The sequence below is a fragment of the Dysidea avara genome, chromosome 13 (assembly GCF_963678975.1).
Source record: "Dysidea avara chromosome 13, odDysAvar1.4, whole genome shotgun sequence".
Taxonomy (NCBI): domain Eukaryota; kingdom Metazoa; phylum Porifera; class Demospongiae; order Dictyoceratida; family Dysideidae; genus Dysidea; species Dysidea avara.
Window position 1 is genome coordinate 9,114,907 of NC_089284.1, and position 6,162 is coordinate 9,121,068.

Genomic DNA, 6,162 nt, shown 5'->3' on the forward strand with positions numbered 1-6,162 from the left:
TATTTCTGTGCGTACTTTTCAACTACAACAACTCTGGATACGATTTGGCTAAGTAGCAAGTTTCATCCGGTCCTTTGTGTGGAGCACGAAATTTTAAAAATAAATCTTGCATCTTGTGAGATACTGAAAATGATATTTCTGTGAAGACAACAATCGTGCCTCCGGTTTCATGGTGGATCAAGCAATGGCATACTACAATGAACATCCCACAATGGTAGGGGGATTGATTTGTAGAAGTTGATTTTTCGGATTGTGGACCCTACCTTAGGCTGTTAATTGCTATGTGCATGGTTGTGCTTGCTATTAACTGCTATTATTATGTAGCTACAGTCTGTCGCCATTGGCAATGCTCTTTGTTCTCCATTTATTATTTTTTTGTCTTGCAGCATATCCACGGCATCATGTGATCATTTTAGTACAAATGACTCAGCTCATGTTAAATATATACATAACTCAGATATCTGTTGTAGGTGACAGACAGTTGAAATACTCTGCTTTTATCCCAATCTTACTGTGGTCTGCTAATACATCCCTTATGTATATATATGTATTAAACATGTATTATGTAGTTGGTCTGCTATTGTATAGGAGTGGAACAAAAGTTTTAGCTGAGCCAATTGTAATATAATGTACTATATTAATTTTACATCCCAGCTGTGCTGCCCACCAGCAAATAATAAATATAACTATTGTCATCAAACTGATGGATCAGTACCAATTTTTATTAGAAATGTTGTAGCTTTACTGGCTACCCAGCTATTACATAGTAAAAATTTAAAGGGGTCCTTCATCACTGCCCTCCCCTAAACAGGGTGACCAGCTCTCCTCTGCCATGGTAATAGGAATGTTCAAGGATTGCATGTTACTAATTGTACATCTGTGTGTAACCTAGCTTTATACTTGCAAAGTTGTACAATACTGGTAAATATAATCTAATACAGCCACTGTAGCTGCCAAACAATAAATAACTGGTGTATGCTAGTAATGTTAACTACAAAAGTGAATAAATGTGCTCCAGCTGCCTTAAAATGCTTGCTTGTCTTGCACATCTTGCAGGCAGAATAAAAGGTGGTGAAGGAAGGTCACCACTGTAGACAGCACACTTCTTGAAATCACATGGGTAATCTCTCCAGCTGTAGCGGACATGACTGGGGAAATCACCAGCATCACAGGAATTATCAATAATGACAAAATTTCTAACTGCTTTTAACACAAAGGATTCCATCCAAGTTGGTTGTCCTTCTTTTATGCAATATACTTCAAAGCCAGACTGAGATCGGATTTCCAGAATATTGTTCATTACATCAGTGTAGTGTACTATGATAAACTGTGGTGAATAATATGCTGCACTGGCTATGGGTCCTGTGTAGTATAGTGACTCTTTCTTGTATGCTACAGCTCTTCCAGCTAAAGCAAGTCGATATCCTACATCTTGTTTGTCTCTGGGATGGACAGAATGAAAAGGAGAGGTAGGATCACCCAGGTCCATTGTAACAGCCATGAAGACCTCCTTCATACGAGCATTTGGGACTTATCCATAATCGGCTGTCTGGTGCCAACGTATGTCAGCAAATCCATTCATAGTGTTATTACTGTCACCCACTGTGGAAAGCTAAAAGAGGATGGTAAGAATAGTATATTAATAATAGGGCTGAGAAAAAATAATTTGGGTTATCATTATAGATATTGGTATTTGGATAGTACTTAAGTGCTGGCTTGTCAAGATCACGTGACTCAATTTTTATGCCACCAAGAAGGCTGTGGAGCTTGAATTGTGTAATTTACTCTACTTTGCTAGTCAGGAACGTACTTTGCTGTTACTTGGAATATTTGTAAAATGTTTCAGGCATTTATACATGTATTTTGTGAGTAGCTACTCAATCATTAACACAATCATTAACAACTCTGAGTACTCAAATACTAAAATTTCAGAATCCTAATTTACAAATTACAGCAGCAATTATATATTTTGTTAATTACGTACTCATCAATTACATTAAATTGCATAACTCAATTATGATTTACCTGAACAAATCCAAATGGAAACATTTCATTTGTATTTTTGTGATTTCCTTCATACCACTTAGCCCTCCAGTCATCAATCATTGCTGGGAAGGTACAATTGTATGTGTCAGGCTCTAGAGTATTGGTTTCTCCTTGGTACCAAATAGCACCATATATGGTCATGTCTAGGAAGGGATGAATCATGGAATTCCACAATACTGATGGAGTATTGGGAATGTCAGATCTATGTAATAAATGTATGTACAACAATCAATTATCAGAAAGTAAAATACTTGATATATATATATATATATATATATATATATATATATATATATATATATATTTATATATATATATATGGTATATATAATGATAATCCTATCCTAGTGTGGTTTTCTCTTCTGCACCAATGTCATAGGAGATTCAGGTTAAATGCAGAGAACATTCTAGATTCCAGTGCTTAGATTGCATGTTGCTGGGGATCAAGTCACCATGCACTGAGTATGGTATAATGGGTAGAACAAAGTTGAAAATGAAGCGAATGGCAACAACGCTTTCCAATAGTCGATAGTTCGGGCAAGCATTATGATCCGGCTGACACCATTCTTTTTCTTTGATGTGGTGGTTATACATTGGTTCACTAGTCATTGTTACAATAAGTAAACGAACAAGTAGCTATATATATCTAAGAAAAAGTTAGAAATCTTATATTTAAGTAGAGATCATAGAAATAAAAAGCAAGGAAACAAGGGAGGTCGCAGCTATACTAGTGGACATTTAATTCCTACTTCAGTAATGTGATTTAATTAAATTTCCACTATAGTATAGCTACAGGTGTAGATGACATACTACTGAAGTAGGAATTGAGAGCTTCTCCTTAGGTTGACGTGCTTTGCGTGTTACATAAATGTCATCTAGATATGGTATGTATCCATAGGCCCTGGCATCACAAAACATCTGGTTATGCCCTTGATGTACCTTGTGTATGTGTACATTCATTTATATTACGTACTGTGGTGGTAGGGGTTCATCATTTTCACATTTCTTCAGTGCATCTGGAGATGACCACACCTCTATGGCAGTACCTTCCCAGCTAGTTGCTACCAGTCCAATAGGATACTTCAAACTGTCATAAAGATTTCTCCCAAAGAACCAACAAGTGGCAGAGAAATAAGTCCAATTACCATGTCCAATTGTACCTATAGAGCATTACAGTGCTTTTTAATACCATGGTACTTCATGAATATCAAGACTAACGAAATGTTTGAGGATTGCTATAGATGTAAAAATTTTACAAACTGCACTATGACTGATATAAGCGAACCAGATCAGCTGTTCATAATCATAGCATATAATACATGTACAGTCCACCCCGGGCCAAATATAGTACTTCCACATACCAATAATAATTATACATCATTCTCTGACAATCTGCATTTCATAATCTTCACCAGGTATAGCTATCACATTGAAGCAAACTTTTAAGCTTAATAAGCTCACTGGGACTGTTCATTAAACACATGTATGGGTTGCAGATTAAGCATGCCTGATAAAGCACATCAACACAAACATTTTAGTAAGCTAGCAGTCATAAAGCAAGAAAATTGTTCTTTCAAAGCTTTCAAGCTATAGCTACGATGTAATAGCTCATGCATGTGCTGCAGGTGTAAGGAGTAGATCATGCATTGACTACTCTACTGTCAATACATTTAGCTGCACTCACTAGGTCCTGCCACTGACCACATCTGATTAATACCCAACAAATCAATTTTGGGTTTAGTTGATTCTTTCATTGATGCTGTGAAAACCCTGATCTCAGGGTAATTGGTAGAGGCGGCTATTTCTTCTGTAGCATTGAACACCTTATACAGTGATACCGTAATCAAACACTTGTAATATGATGTGCATTACTTACAGATGACACAGTAAACTGCATGTTACTCTGACCACTACATATCCACACATCACCAAACAAGACATCGTTAAGTGTGAGGGTGAGATTTCCAGCTGTAGCTGTGATGACATGTGGACCACCTTCTTGTGTTGGGTCCATTGTCACCATCCACCGATATGTTGTAGGAGTATCTACAAATATATACACAAATTAGTAAACGGTTACTGCAGACATGCTTTATATTGTGGTATTCACATAATTATATGTACATACTGTACTAGGGGGCACTCAGTTCTATACTGTCAAAGTTTTAATGTGACTTCAACTGACACATCACCAACAACACCACATACTATGTTTTCCTGCATGGGAGGCTCTATATAGGAATTTTGGTGACTGGTTTCCAATCTAGTACCTCCTAAACACATTAGCATGCAAATGATTAAGATTCAGAATTGAGTTTGCTTCTAGGGGCGGCTCCATGGTGTCTCCAAGATACATCCTAATAGAACAATACAGGAGTCAAGCATTTATTAATATAGTAGTCCTTGCTAGACTGCTGAAATTGCTAGCTTTCAAAAACTTCCCTGGCAGAGCATGCCCCCAGACCCCCTTGCGTAGATTGGCATAATCAAACTCTAGCTATGAGATATATACTTCCTGAGCTGTACTATACTTATTCTGACTGAGGCCATGCTTTTGGTAGGCACTGGACTTTGCTATTGTAGCAAATACTGTATCATAATAATTGTTAGTCTAACCTTTAATGTAAACAGCATTATATTTCTTATTGTTGAAGTTCACAGTCACCAATCTATTCACAGCATCATTACGAAGGAATCCCCACAAGGTGGCCTTCATTGGAGCTCTTTGTAACACCATGTGGTCATTGTAGTAACTGGCAAAACTGAAATCTCCATCTACAATTAAGGAAGAACATAGCTAATACTTGTTTTATAAACATAGTCTATTAGCTAACAACAAAAGGAATCATGCTGACACTGAACAATTCTGCTGTACATTTAATAAAACACATGGTATTGTAGCTGGTCTGCTGTATTAGGAGCACATCAAGTCCAATATATAGACAAGGGAACATGCCTCTCCTTTTACACTGCTGCCACTACTTATTCATTTATTTAATGACTTAATTTGCTGCAACTATACAACATATACACAAGTGCAAATACAAAAGGCATTTTAACATTATGCTATAGCTGGCATGCTGGTACAGCTTACCAGCACATGTTATGGTTGGAGTTATCATTGGCCAGTATCAGCACAGCTATAATTAATTTATTTCTGTCCCATTTACATATTTATTGCTTGGAAGAACTGGCTGTTGTCTGAGAATAAATGTAGTTTAAGCAGCAACTTCAACTACAGGCATTGGTAAACAAAAAAAATATTTTGGACTCCAATTTGGACACAAGGAGTAAAGTATAAAACTGTTTATAAGAAGCATCATGCCTGGGAATAGAAGTGGTGGCATTCTCATATATTTCTGATCGCAGTCTAGCTTCTGCAAGTGAGATGGAAAGTAATAAACTATAGCAGCCAATTATAGCTCTAACAGATGGTGCTGGTATGGTAAATCATCAGAGTCTTTTGCTGGTAGATGCCTGACAATTGATGGTTTTCATCCAACAATAGAGTATTTCAAGCATATCCAAGGAAACAGCATCACAGAATGCAGTTTATAACTGGTGACGTTTGAGAGGAAGACAGGTAAGCCAATTGGAAGCCCACTTCTCGCTAGCCAGCTGCACTAAAGAATGGGAAGATCATTCAGAAGAAAAGTAGCAAGTTGTTGGCAGTGTTGAGCATATAATCTAGAGCACAAGTGAGACTGCACATCCAGACAATTACCGAGTGCCAGAGACATGATTAAATTAACAAACAAGAATTGGCCTCCAAAGATCACACTACACACAATATCATCACACACTCACCATTTTCAGCAGTGTCAGATCTACCATATACACCACACCATAGTGATGTGTGAAGAGTCACCAGTAGTAATATTAGCTGAACACACTTCATATTGCTATATAGTTCTGTACACCTATCAACAGATACCAATCATTTTATAGTAATGGATTGGCAATGTTGTGGTCACACTGGTTATAACAGGAACTGATCACATTGTATGTTAAAATTCATTTTAGTGATGCATGTACTTAGGGATTCACAGGAAAGAGTAAGCAATTGAGTTTTCCTAATTGCTTTCCTTGGAGAGAGAAAGAATATCAATGATACAG

General features: G+C 37.0%; 1 pseudogene; it reads right to left on the reverse strand.

Annotated features, from left to right (window-relative positions):
* Window positions 1–796: 796 nt before the first annotated feature.
* Window positions 797–5,938, reverse strand: LOC136242710 (sialate O-acetylesterase-like; annotated as a pseudogene).
* Between the last annotated feature and the right edge of the window lie 224 nt (window positions 5,939–6,162).